This window comes from Haemaphysalis longicornis, unplaced genomic scaffold (assembly GCF_048455015.1).
Source record: "Haemaphysalis longicornis isolate Haplotype H1 unplaced genomic scaffold, Haemaphysalis longicornis Haplotype H1 scaffold_2, whole genome shotgun sequence".
Classification (NCBI taxonomy): domain Eukaryota; kingdom Metazoa; phylum Arthropoda; class Arachnida; order Ixodida; family Ixodidae; genus Haemaphysalis; species Haemaphysalis longicornis.
This window is the reverse complement of record NW_027526295.1, coordinates 69,664,596-69,678,918: the sequence shown is the minus strand read 5'-3', so window position 1 is coordinate 69,678,918 and position 14,323 is coordinate 69,664,596. Positions and strand designations below refer to the sequence as shown.

General features: G+C 45.5%; 1 long non-coding RNA gene across 1 annotated transcript; it reads left to right on the top strand.

The window, feature by feature from the left end:
- Nucleotides 1-5,707: 5,707 nt before the first annotated feature.
- Nucleotides 5,708-11,427, top strand: LOC144168977 (uncharacterized). The gene is made up of 3 exons (XR_013322319.1): nt 5,708-5,847; nt 10,040-10,198; nt 11,178-11,427. It is a non-coding gene; the product is annotated as an uncharacterized LOC144168977 (long non-coding RNA).
- The last annotated feature ends 2,896 nt before the right edge of the window (nt 11,428-14,323 follow it).

The window sequence follows — 14,323 nt, the reverse complement described above, 5'->3', positions numbered from 1 at the left end:
TTCAATTTCTGGAAAAGCTTTGAGGACTATACGCGTACTTTCAACAAAAGCACGTAAGCGTAATGTAATACCTGGCTGCTGCCCCAGCATAATTAAGCACAAGATACTTGCCTTATTCCAAAAGTGTGGATGGCACAAACCTAATCTTTGCAAATATAAAAATGAGTAAAAATGAACCAAAGTTGCATGGAAAATACCAGAAGGCATTACTTATAGTCCACAAATATGGTTTTTATTTCATAAACCCTATGCCACATCTCAAGTTAACGGAGCGCATGGTCTCAATGAAAAAATCCTCCAATGCAAACTCACGTCGCCTATTAAAGCAGTGATGAAAAATTACTTAGATCAAGTATATTACAATTATTTCATGCATTAACTGTGTGCACTATAGGCTACAACACCACTTTGTATTGCATCTACACCGCAGCTGTAGACAAAAAGTATGTTCAAAACAATTTTGGTTAATTGTGAGAGGGAGCAAAGCAAAACTGCTTAGAATTTTATGTGCCATTAAAATGATTATTACAAGAGTCCGAAATCAACAATATTCAACAGTGGAAGCTGTGCTGTGCTTCTACATATTGGTGCATTGGCATGTCACAGTGCCAGGAAATCACCGCAGACTCAAGTTGTTGGCTTACATTAACTGCACTTTGTGAATTACGCGTTTACTATATGGTGATCAGGTTAGAGTTGTTAATAGGACTCAAATCAAGCTAATTTCTATGAGAATTACAGCACTTTCATGCTGAGATAATGCATTTTACATTCTGGGCTTAAAGGGTCAAACAACGTTGGTAACTGCTCCTTCGACCTGCGGTAACGTCACCCACAACAGCAGGAGTGCTACCAAAAGAAATCACATGAGCACTGATATATTTGTTAAATCTCTCGTTTATTTCACTCTCAATTTCGTGGAGTGCCTAAATGCAATATTGATGGGGCATTCAGTTGGTCACTTCTGAGAGCTCCGGAAAGTTGAAGCCCATTCCCATTATGAAAGTTTGGTGCATATCCCTCAGATTGTGAGCACTTTACGCAGAGTACACATGACCAATGAGTTTGAAGTGAGAGCACACCAAGATATATTGCTGCAGTGTGCTGAAATAAGCTGAGCTATTACAGCGGCCGCGCTGACTGTGCCACACCACCATAGTTACCTACTGCTCTAAGATTGGCCCGGCATATATGGTTGGGTGCAATGACCCCCCACTTGGATTGCGGGAACTTGCACGTTGACTGCTTCTGAACCTAAGAACTGGAGCAACTAACCAAATGCCCGTAAGTGGTTTTAGGTTTGTGATGAGTCTTCTGCAGACTTCAGGGCGTTTTTCTTTCTTGGTACTTCACCGTGTTCATATGACTTGCCTTGGTGTTTCTTGGTGTTTCACCGTGTTCATATGACTTGGCTTCTCAAAGAATCTTAATTAAGGTCTGATATGTCTTGGCAACATCACATTGAATCATTGACTAAATCTCTGTCATCAACTGTGGGTGCTTTACCACGGTGTTGTCATTTTATGCCTGAGAAAGCAAAGCTAGAGATTTATCGCACATTATTTGTGTCACACTTGAATTATTGCAGTCTGGTCTGGGTACAAGTACACTAGAAAATATGCATACAATTTATCGCCCACAGAAAAGAGCAGATCGTTGCATCGCAAACCTACCGAACTAGCACACAACACAAGGATTCTTTCTTAAATATAGAATTATAGTAATTAATAGTGCGACAAACTTGTGCGATTTTTGACTGTGTCATTCTTGGTTATTTAATCACAAACTACAGCATTTAATCAGAACATTTTCGCAACTAACAGTACAACACACTGACTCTCACACCCGCAGCTCTGACAAGTGGCTTATTCCTCACCACCGGGCTAACTACAATTTTTCATTACTAGCATACCGTTTGCCTTCTGCACTCAACATGTTGGAAGACGGGAAAAGAAACATCAATGCACTCTCTCCGCGTCAAGTGCACGAATACTTTTTAAACCGTTGACAGAAATGTTCCGGAATGCTCAGTGTGGTTTATGTTTGTTTTGATGCGTGAGTTTGCCAAAATGTCGTTTTCTTGTTTGTCAAAAAGAGTTGCTATATAAACTTCGAATATCACTATTACAAGGTCATATACTGGCGTGCCTATTGGCGTGCCTATTTCTGTTACATACGCTTTAGAATCTCCAGTCTGTATTTTAGGAATTTACCCCTTTGCTGTGTATTTGTGAAGCCCTGCTGCTTTGTACGGGCCCCCCAGGTCCCCTCAAGTGGTTACTGAGCCGCTTTTTGTCTGGGTGGCCCCCAACACACCCGCTGGAAATTTAATTCTGATTCTGAAAGATGTGAACAGTATATGCGACATTTAAAACTTTTGTGGAAAAAATTAGGTGCATGGGACTCAAATGAGCCTTCTTTGATATGCAATTCTTTTGAAGCAAGAACCACTTTGAGACACAAGTGGAGCCTTATTTCCCACGAAATAAATGATGACAACGCAATTTTTTAATGCCTTTTTGGCCTTTCTGTTTCTTGTGTACCTGTTTTATGCAATTTGATACATCATTTATGTATCTTTCTCTTTTAACACAGTTAAGTAAATAACGTTTCCTCCAGTGGACAGAAGCCAAAATCTATCTTTTTGTGCTACCATTCAGTAACGTGCAGCCTTTGGCGATTGCACGGGCAATGAAAACTTTTCAGTGTAGTCAATGCAGGCAATACCAGTCACTAAATTTGTCCAAATACTCACAGCGCAGCACCCAAACTCCTCATCAACTTTCCCACTTGAAAAAATATACAACAGCAAGGTTCCATGCAGGAAAAACCGTTCATCTGAAGAGAGTTACACAGGTACCACTCAACTACCACAGTCTGCTTATAATGCCCTAAGTGCTCTGACTGGCAGTGAGGAGCCTGTTTTGTGACTGCCAGGAACTAACTGAAGTTTGAGAGCAGTCTGCCGTTTTTAAAGATTCTCCCACTAGGTAATGATGACCAGCCTGCTCCCAAAGATTGCATCGCTGCCTCTATGACAGACATTATAGAAAATGTATTGTCGCGACTGCAAAGGAATGAGGAGGGACACATCCAAACGCTACAGCACCATAAACCCAAACTGAGGTCCCCGTTTATTCTTCGCTTGTGGCCTGACACTGCAGTAGAAGCGGGTGGCCAGCACTCATCAGTGGCGGCTCAGTCCGACAGCATCACCACAGTATTGTCTGTGGATTACGTCAATGTGGATGCGAGTGCAGTGGAGAGTGGTGCACTAACGATTAAGGCCATCATTCCTCAAGTCAGAAGTGCGAAGCAAGTCACTCTCAGTGATGACAAGGAAGTGCAGAATGAAGTGCCAGTGCGGCTGCCCGCTCGGAAGTAAGGACCGAATTGAATATTGCTTGTTTCTTTATAACCTTTTAACGAGGTGAACAGAATGTCTTCTAACGCTCCTGCTTTTTAAAGCAAAAGGACCTACAGGAGCAACAATCAGAGAATAGTGCATCAGCTGTCACTGCACAGCCAACCATTTACTGCTAGCTTGTTCCAGAACAGCTGTCATAAGATGGCATTTTGACATCCAGATATATGAAGTTCTACATTTTACTTCACGATCAGGAAAGAAAACATATAGCTTGTATGGAGGCCAGACAAAAGATGAAAGCAAATACAACGTGGGAAAGGCACTTTCGAGTTCATTCTGCAACTGCCATGCTCACCTGAAATCAATGTACCAAATGTATGTACTACAGCCTGTGCATTCGGTGTAACGACAGCTGTTAATGCACCCAGTTGACACTATTAACCAAAATACATGGCAGCATCACAGCTCCTCAAAAGGTAATTTTTCAGGTAGCAAAGTAAAATAGAGGCACAGCAATCTGCGAGGGCCACAATTTTATATTGGCAGAGAAGGGTTCACTGTTTATATATCACTGCACTGTTAACAGTTTCCTGACATGATTATTTTGCCCATTCATTTGAAATACAAAAATCGACAAATCACCGAACACCAGCTGCATCCACAGGAGGCATATAACTACAGAGTCAACCTTGCAACACTTTTTAAAACCGCACAACAGTCCGCACTCATTTTCTTACTGGCCGTTGTCACTGTAAGTGCACCGATTCAAAATGAGGACCACACAGCACAACGCTGAGTGTGCCGCAACAGTGCACGCCGCAGTAAAAATTATGCACATTGGCCACTGTAACTGCTAACATGCAATTGGGCTGCCAAAGTGGCGGAGCATGATTACGAGGCTCTAGGCACAGCCCTACTATTATAATCACGCCGTGCTAGTTGTGATAAACATGTGGCTGCATTCTACATGAATTAAAACGATACTGGTATTACTGCAGACGGAAACCTTCCTTGTCACTCGATCTTCGTGGCAGAAAATGCTGCTTGCTAAGTCAGTTTGTTTTCAACAGGTGTAACTTAAGCTAAGCAGTTAAATGTAGTACCTGGTAAGGGCCAGAGTAGAGGACGCAAGACGAAAAAAAAAAAAAAAGGGAAACCCGCAGTGGTGGCCTTTCGTTCTGTCGCCTACTCAATCAGCAACACAAACGTTTTATTTTTGGTAGTGCCTAGCGCATTCCTCCCAGACAGAACGCTAAACACTGCCACCAGAAAATGCAGCACGGGCGGAACCTATACACCAAGTCCCAGAACTGCAGATGACGTCTAATCAGCTGGTCTCCCTCTTGCCTGGACGGCCCTTTACACACTTCACGTCGATTTCGTCTTTAATTTTTGATGTATATTTCCTCACAGTTGTGCGAGTGAAGCAATACACGCCGCAAAATGTTGCCTGTAAACGACACCCAAATAAACTTACCCACCTGGAAAATGATGACCGCCCATTGCAGCGACTCGGTGGCAGATTGCTCGACTACTTCAGAGGACTTTTTCAAGCGCACACTTCTGCTACAACTTGGCTGGACCACAGGTAAAGCATCACATCGCCAGCACGCACCACAAAATCCGCGTTTTGAACACCACATAGCAGCGTCTTCGGGCGTCATTTTTGTGCATTTTGACGGCCCCAGTAAAGAGGCGCACGCACGCAAATATAATGAGGATTAGCTGCAGTAGTTAGCAGCAAATATTCACTCTTAATGAACTGTCACACTAGAGGCACTACCACAAAGAAAGAAATCCTACTGCTATCGACGACCATTCTTCCATTCTTCCGCGTCTACCATGGAGGAAAGAAAAGTTTTTTCTTCCTCCATGGCGTCCACGGCCAGCATGGCCGGCTACGCGGCTACGGCTCCTCAAAAAGAAGCCACCAGCTGCCATTGTAAAAAAACTAATAAAATAAATGTATGGTTTTGATTATGTCAAAATTTATTATTGCGGTTTATTTCAAGCAATTATACAGTCGAAATAACTATAGCTCTGTATTAAGAACTTAATTTTTAGTTCCAGCTGGTACTAGCCCTCGTTGCTATGCAACTGTGGTTGCTATGCAGCTTAGTGTTATGACACATTCAAAACAATATGGCAAATTGTGTCCAGAAAGGCAAAAATGTATCATTTAACAATTTGTCGAAACAAAAACGCGTTATATAAAGCTAACAACAGTTCTACACTTTGCTGTAACCAGTTGGCAACATTGGCTTGCTTTTTTTTTTGTTCGTTGTACCATTATCCCAAGATTTTGAAACTATACCAACTATACAGTCATATCAGTCATATTATCTTTATAACCCAGTCACCTGGGCCGTGAGGGCTGGGAAAGTTCGGAGAAGGAAACGTACGGCTTTCATTCTGTTCCCGTGCTCTGTGGGATGGACGCCGCCACCCGTGAGCCCTGGAAAGGACTGCCGTTGAAGAAAGTACGTGCGTAGTAGTATATGTTGTGTCGTTGTGTGGTATTAGTTCTTTGTTGATCTGTGTTTGGCTTAGGCGAGGTGATAAGAAACGAGTGTGCACATTTCTTGGTATTTTGAAGTCCACAGCAGAGCCTTTTTGTCAGTGTCAGTTGTGCCGTTATTTTTGAAATACGTTTTTGAATTTTCTCAGAGTGCATTTTTCTGTGTAATTGGTTTTCGTTCTCTGAAGGCGGCATCCCGTCATATGACAGCAATTATGCGCTCACGTTCGACTTAGCATCGTAGACGTCACAAGTTTTCAGCTCGAAAGACCAGTACGCGAAAAATTTCGCGCTCTGACATAAACGCACTTTTTAATTAATTCGTTGTCAGGCGTAGAGCGATCGGAGGAGCACGCATGCTGCCCTACTGGTGTCCTTAACCGCCTTGTATTTTTGTCTAAATGTAGCCTTTCTACATCTGCCATTGCACGTTTTGAAGACTAGTGTGTGCGTGGCATGGATTAGAAGTGGGCAGTTGCCTGTGCTAGTTTCTGAAATGCCCATCAGTGTTCTCATTCTGTAATTTCTACAATTTTTTTTTAGCCATTTAGCTGGCATGTCAGCGGTGCCGCGCACGTTTGCGGTAGATTTCAAAACATGCCAAAGGTTACTTCAAAGCCGCATGTTCGCAAAAAGGCACTCCGCGAAGTTCACGACCATATTCATAATCATGTAATTGTCCCTGTGGTCCCCTGGTATTTCTTAGGGGGCCATTAAAACAGTTTCCTACTAGTTATGTGCCCATTGCCACCAAAGTCCTAGCCTGTGCAGTACAGTGTCTAGATCCTTTGTGCAGACTACAGTACAGGGGACACCTTTCTGTGCCAATGGAAAGGAGGCTACAGGGGAGAGCAAACTTCTTTGTGTTACTGCGCCAGTGTATTGACTGATGAATTGGTTTTGAGTTCAGTTCTGGCGTGACAGATACGCATTTGCTACAGATCATTTTGTTGCATGAGATCCGTAGTTGAATGCACTGAACCACGCTCACTGATGCAGGCATATTGGCATCTCCTTCCCGACACCCCATTTGTTTCTCAATACAAGCCAAAGCTTTTACTGGAGAACTTGGAGCAACTTAATCATTTACTGTATGGATGGTAGCGTCCAGCTCTGTACCATCAATGAATTAACTTGAATTATATGTAGTTTCGAAGGCATTCTCTGATATGTTAACTCTTCTGGGGCTGAAACTGGGCAGTACCACAGACATGCAACGTGCTTGAATAGTACAGGCATGGTATAACGAAAGAGCAGCACGCACCCACTATGGCACGAAGTAAAATCTCATTTGGATTGTGTTGAGTGCGTTGAAGGTGAAACTGTCATACCGCTGCACTCTTGTCATTACACAACTTCAAGTGGTCTTCCAGTTACCAAACGAAGCCGTTTTACCATTTCAAGACCTTCGTCTTGAGACATGCGACCGTTGGCCCACTTACGCCAGCTTACGCCCGGCTCATTCGGCTAACCGAATGAAATGCGGAAATGATGGAGAGTCCCAGTTGCGTCAGTGTCACTTGGGCCCACATTTTGCAGGCCACTCGCTTCGTTTGTTTTGACAGCTTTTTGTTCTCAAGTAAATTCAGTGGGGTGAAGAAAGTTTCGACCTGCTGTATGGGAATAAAGCTGCTGTCAAAAACAACACCGTGTTTTTTTTCTCCTGACCAGAACCTATGCGATGCCAGTGGCAAACGCGGCAAACAAGAAGCCCAAAAATCTACATTTAATGCTCTGTTTTACAAACTCCGACTATCACTTTATTGGCAATATCTATTGAAGGCAATAAGCACTGTTTTTAAATTGCTTAGATTATGCCCACCAAAATATTTTTGTTGGACTGCGTCCAGCTGCGCAGCAAAACAGTGTCGTTCGGCTCTGTAGTTGTTACTGCATTGCACAGAAATTTGTCCACGAGTTGAGGGTTATAAAGCCCTGCTCCCCTCAGGCAGGAGCATTAGAGCTAGTTCTGTGCAGCTTGCTTCGTTTCTGCCTGTGAAAAGGTGAATATTTTGCTTTGCTGCATTTAATGAGAATGTAGCTTTTAGTTTGAAATTGGTGTGCAGGGCAGAAAAAAGGAAAGGAGAGAAACCGTAAACCTTGTAAAAAGCCATTAATACAATATTAAGAACCTAAATCAAGACTAGGATATGTAATGCTGTCAAATAAAGGTAGCACGATGGAACGATGCAGTGAGAGTGAAGGGTGATGGAAAAGGTATTATGTCAAGGTTAAATATGCATTAGGTTTAATGAGCAAGTTACGTGAATATTGTAACTTCAGTAATAAAGGTATTCATGTTAAAACAGTGCGCTTTTTCAGGCTCTACAGTTCATACTTTTATTTTACATTTTGTAAGCAGCATTGTTGTTACCGGGGGTATCATTTTTTCAGTACTTATCTCTAGTCTCTCGCCTACGAGCCAGGTACACAGACGGCAAGTTGATTGATTGTGGGGTTTCAGTGCACTGAAGCCACATGTGGGCTATGTGGTATGCTGTAGCAGGGGGAGGCTTGGGATTAATTTTACCCGCCGCGGTGGCTCAGTGTCTAAGGCGTTGCGCTGCTGAGCACGAGGTCGCGGGTTCTATTCCCAACCGCGGCGGCCGCTTTTCTGATGGAGGCGAAAAGCAAAAACGCCCGTGTGTACGAGATTTCGGCGCACGTTAAAGATCCCCAGGTGGTCGAAATTAATCCGGAGCCTTCCACTACGGCGCGCCTCATCGCCTGCGTTGCGTCGGCGCGTTGAACCCCACAATCAATCAATCAATTAATTTTGACCACCTAAGGATCTTTTATGTGTGCGGACATTTTGACACACAGCCGTTTTTTGCTTTTCATCTCCATCTGAAAAGCGGCCACTCTGGCTGGGATAGGGCATAGGGCGTAATACAGCAGCAAACGTTTTCTGTACGTATTTAATTCCTCTGGTAGTGTCTAGATGTCCTCCTGAAAATTCCCTGCATAGTTCTCGGGTCACAGCTCTATAACCTGTACAGCTAAGTTTTTTTACAATAGTGCATATACCACTTACAACGTATGTTGTGGGATTCACAAAAATACACAAACTATGTGCAAATCGAACCACTCGTGAACCCTACATTTGAAGCATTTTATTTACCCTTACCTGAACCGAATGCAACTCAAAAACAAACATTGTGCTTATTTCAAAAGTTTGTCTTCACAGCAGGCTACGCAGGAAAGTAGGAGAGAATTGGTAGTTGTGTGGAAAAAGTCGCATGGTTTTTTCATGCACATTGGAGGCCACTGGCAACTGCATCATAGCAACAGCACTGCAGGCTGACCCATCAAGGCACTACGTCTCTGAGCCGCCCAGCCAGTACCCAGTGGTCAGCCGAAGGAGACAAAGCAGACAGCAGTGGCAAAAGAGATTGTGGAAAGAGTAGCATGTGCGTGCAAAACATTAGCAAAAAGGGGCAACCTGCAAGAATAGCATAGCGGCTTCACCGAAACACGACGTCACGGCCTGTCCTAAGCTTTCCTTTCCTCCATGCAGCAGGCACTGCTGCATGAAGTTTCAAAATGCTGAACGGGGCTTAGCTTTTTATATATATTCATTTATAGAAGTGTATCTGCAGTGTATTGATGTTTGGAAGTCCATACACCATAGCACCAAAAGCCTGGCTAGTACCATGGGTGCACCTTGATCAGAACACAATCTTTTACTTTCTTCTTTTTCTTTCTTCCCCCCCCCCTCCCCCGAGGTGTAGGCTAAGGTTGGAGTTGCCATGCGGCATAAAGTGAAATGTGTGAATGAAAGCATTGCCTCTTTTTTTTTTTCTGTGGTGTAGTTTGAGGAGAGGAGCGTGTGTACTGTGTCAGATGACTGGTTCCTCTTTTTTTTTCTTCTCACCAATCAAATGCCTTGCCAGCGGCTCCACTCACAATGGGTGCCTACAGAACATGTATTATATTCCAGGCGAGCACCTCTTAATTAAACAACGTACAGATGCATTTATTGCTACAGCAGGTGATTTAGCGGTCACTAAAACCCCCGTGTTATATTTCGTTACACATTGAAAGTCACTGGTGTGCAGTGGAGTAAGCTCGAATGAACATTACCCTTGATTTCTGTATCACACCAATGTTAGAGGCTGTATTAACAACACAGATTTTCCTGTACCCATGCCTAGATTGAAGAACTCTCTAGCCAGGGAGGCTCAGCAGCGGCAGTTTGTGCAAGGCGCCTGCTGAAGTTGCTGTTGGCGGACAGCTTAGCCATGGAGTTTTCATGGTTTGGCAAGAAGGGGAACACTCCTTTTCCCAGCTGCGACTGGCACCTGGCATTGTGTGTAAGTTGATGTCTTCATGTTATTACACACATCAAATTCTTTCACCAGACAATGTATAGTGCCCCAATTTCTATTGTCAGTCACATCCTGTGCAAATGTCAGCTGTGTTGACAACCGGCAGCTTATTACTTTTTTTTGCTAGAAGAGGTATTAAATTTGTCTGAGCCTTTGTAGCAGAGAATTTTTACCCCCTTTCCGACTGTTATGGCCTGCAACCATTTTGGCAGTTTCGGGCACCACAAAAAAGAACGCAAACTGTGCAAGAACCCCTGTAATCACTAACTGATGGAGTCATGCAGTTCTCTTCATCACTGAAGTCATCATTGCTTTATGTCAGTGCGCCGCCATAGAACGCACGTGATGAGGAAACAGTAAGGCTTCTGAGACTGGAAAGTCTCAGGAAAAACAGGAAAACTGGCATCAACAAGTTGAATACCAATTTATATCAAACTTCGAGGAAATTGCGATGTTAATGGGAACAGAAGAGCTGGTGGGAACTCCCCAGCCACTCTCCAGCGATTTCGTTGTGACGTCAGGGAATTGTGTTCGTGCAATAGGGGCCACCCCAGTCCAAGGCACATTACTGCGCATTGGACTGGGGTGGGTTTGAGCTAGTCAATTAAATGATAATGGGCAGTTAACACACTGATATGTTCTTAATGTATCCCCCCCTCCCCCCCCCACTCGCCTTATGCTAACTTCAGCCCAAAATTTAAAAGTTCTTCAATATTTCTTGCATTTTGTCTTTTCAAAAAGGTGTATTGTGGCTGAAATAGAACTGAATGGGTCACTGGAGACTAGTTCTGTAAATAGAACGAATCTTAGGGTCCATGGCCCTTTTAAAAGTGTGGCGACACTGTGGCCATGTGGTCAATTTGTGGTTTTGATCTGAGAAATTTCCAGGGCTATGTTTCAACTGTAAGTGAAGATTTTGATGTTGCTGTGGCACTAATGAGCACTAATGTATCTTTTTGCACAGCTGCTGTGAAGTCTTCGCATGGTGCAACTGACTTTGAAGTTGAAGCAGCTATACGGGAATGGCTGCGTCATGCTCCTGCCAGGCACAGGCTTGCTTCAGAAAAGGTAACAATTTTAGCTCTACTAGCCAAGGGTTCTTTTGCGGCTTGCAGGACAATAAATTCCCAACGCAGCAAAGGGAAAGGGGGTGCGGAGGGTTTCACTCACGGAGCACACTGTAGATGAGGCGGCGAATTTACCCAGCATTCCCACGCAGAGGTGGCTGGCATGGCTTTGTATGGTTTTGTCATCTGCTTAACTGACCGTTATTTTGGGCCTGTTTTGGTGCTCCAGCTTCGGTGCTCTCACGGGACCTGTGTCACCACCTAGCCGAGGCGCGGCACAACAGAAGGCAGTTGTCGGACTGCCCGATACGTGGCTGCGCATTTTGACTGTCGTCACGGTCAGTCGTTTTCTATGCTGTGTGTACCGTTGAGTCTGCTGCTTGACGGGCTAAGACTGATCTTCTGAAATGGCTCCGACACCACCCGTGCCACCACGGCCACCTGCGCCGTCAGGACTGCGCCGTCACGAGCTATCCCGAGTTACAAAGAAACGAGGCAACTACCAGACACTCACAGTGGAGAAAAAAGCTGCCATTATCCGTCAAGTTGAAAGCGGCCGACCGCAATGCGAAGTTGCTCGCGAATTTTCGGTTTCAAAGCAAACTGTCTCCAATTACTTTAAGAACAAGAAGATCCTGCAGGCAGTGGAAAAAATGTCTGCGGTAAAGCAGAAGAATCTCCGAGACGGCAGCCACCCAAAGCTGGAAGAGCACTTAACATCTGGCTGCGCGCAACTCTGGCTAGAAAGGTGCCAGTTTCTGGAGATATGCTTAGGGAAAAGGCAGAGAAGCTCGGCCTGCGCATGAATATTACGGACTGCAAGTTCAGCAATGGCTGGCTGCGCAACTTCAAGAAAAGATACGACCTGGCCTTTAAACGCATGTGTGGCAAGAGCGGTGCTGTCGACGTAACCCTTGTGGCGAATTACCGCGCCGACAAGCTGTGTTCCCTGCTGTGCCAGTACACCCCAGACAACATATTCAACTGTGATGAGACTGGCTTGCTTTACAAGATGTTGCCTAAGAAGACGACTACGTTCTCTGGCGAACCCTGCCACGGCAGGAAGCACAGTAAGGAGCGATTGACGGTTGTCGTGGGAGCGATGTGCCGTGTGCCGAGTTGGATGATGACGAAATCGTACGCCAGGTCCTCGAACCGGCGCAGGTGGACAGCGACTCCGATGACGACAAGCCACCAATGCCAGAGGCATCAAATACTGATCTAGCATGAGCCCCAACAGTGCTATTGTCTGCCTACAGTGACGGACAAACGCTGGCGAAAATAGAGGCGGACTTAGTCGCGCAAAGGCGCCGGTGTGTCCAGATGCGCATACATACGTTTTTCCAGCCGTTGGGCCAATAAAGGTTTTCTTTTCAGTGGATCCTTTTTTCGGACTACCGATTATTCGGACTTATCGGTGGGTCCCGTCTAGTCCGAAAAACAGTCAGCGACTGTATAGTAATTATCAAATGTTTAAAAATTTTGTTCTTTTAATTTTTACAGGCACAGACGCATCTGACAAGCTCTGCCCCATTATTTCAGCAAAGAGGCTGCTGGACGACATTAAACACATTTCCCCTGGTTCACAGACATGGGAAATGATCAAGCAGCCAGAAGACGGGCATATGCAAAACGTCACGGGAAATGGCTTCGTTGTCTAAAAGACAACTCCCCCGGAGGCGAAAAAAGTCACGTCTTCTATACCGATGCGGCATGTATCATGCACCTTCCCAACTTCGCCACAGCGTGGGTTAATGAGGACGGCACATCACAAGGACGCAAACTTCACATCACAAAAGAACCGGGACACAGCACCGGGGCAGAACTTCACGCCATATTGGATTTAATCAAGCACCTGAGCTTTCAGCGCAGTTCAGAAGACCATAGTCTGAAGCACATCTATCATGTCTTTACAGACTCACAGGAAGCATACAGGGCCTGTGACGACGCTCGGCACACGTCCACTGTAGTCAGCCACCTTCGTCAGTACATCAGCGGGCTCCGCACCTTGGGCCACGACTTCACGGTTCACTGGATACCTGGCCACTTGGGCATACCGGGTAACGAAAGGGCAAACCGACTAGCGTGCGCTCTACTCCAATCCGCGCAATCGGGACGCCCTAGTTCGGAGGACGACATCGAGCACGAAACAGAGACGCCACCAACAAGTTACGACCCAAGAGAAGCCATCGTTCAAGCTAAGAAGTATCGCCGGGAATACTTAACAAGCGCCCACAACCCTTTGGGCATCCCTCCTCTTCCTGGCCATGTCTTCAGTTGTCGGCAGCAAGTCACTATCCGCCAAGTCCAGTCTGGCACACTATTTACCCCATTTCTACTGCAGCATTTCCGTAGACCCCAAAACGCTGGTTCATCCCGTCACAGCTTGAGCTCGTGTGATACATGCCTAGTTCGAGCGGACCTGGAGCATCTGCTTTGGGCCTGTCCGCTCTACTCGCTGCCCCGGACTCGAGCCCTGGCCACTCTGCGGCCCGAGGTACGCCCGACCTCCCTGCGAGCTTGGGCCTGCCCGGACGAGTTCCTTCTGGATCCAGCTGCTCCGCCCACTGGCGCCAGGCTCTTCGCCCTCGGGCATACCGCCTGAGGGGCACACCGGAAGACCTCCGCAATGGACAATGGCGCCGTGGGCCCCCGATCCGCAACTGCCCAGGACTTCGCTTCTTCATTTTTGATCCCCTTAAGGGTTTTTCTTTTCTTTTTTTTTTACATTTCACAGCAGCCCCCCAGGGGCAATTTAAGTGAAATAAAGACGTGAAACAACAACACAGACTTACAAAGTAGAGTCTTTCCACACCGTCATTAACTGTTTTGCACCGAAGGCCTTCCTGTTCTCGTACAGAGGGATCGTTGCAAGGTGGGTAGACCACTTAGATGCTTTTGGAAACTGCAGGGACTGTGTGTCTCCCCCCTCCCCCTGTAAATGGTACTATATCCATGGGAGAGAACAGAGGACCCTGCTCTCCCGTGCAGTACGTTCTTTGTGCATTTCGTATTACGGTTGAAATGAATTTCAGTCAGCATC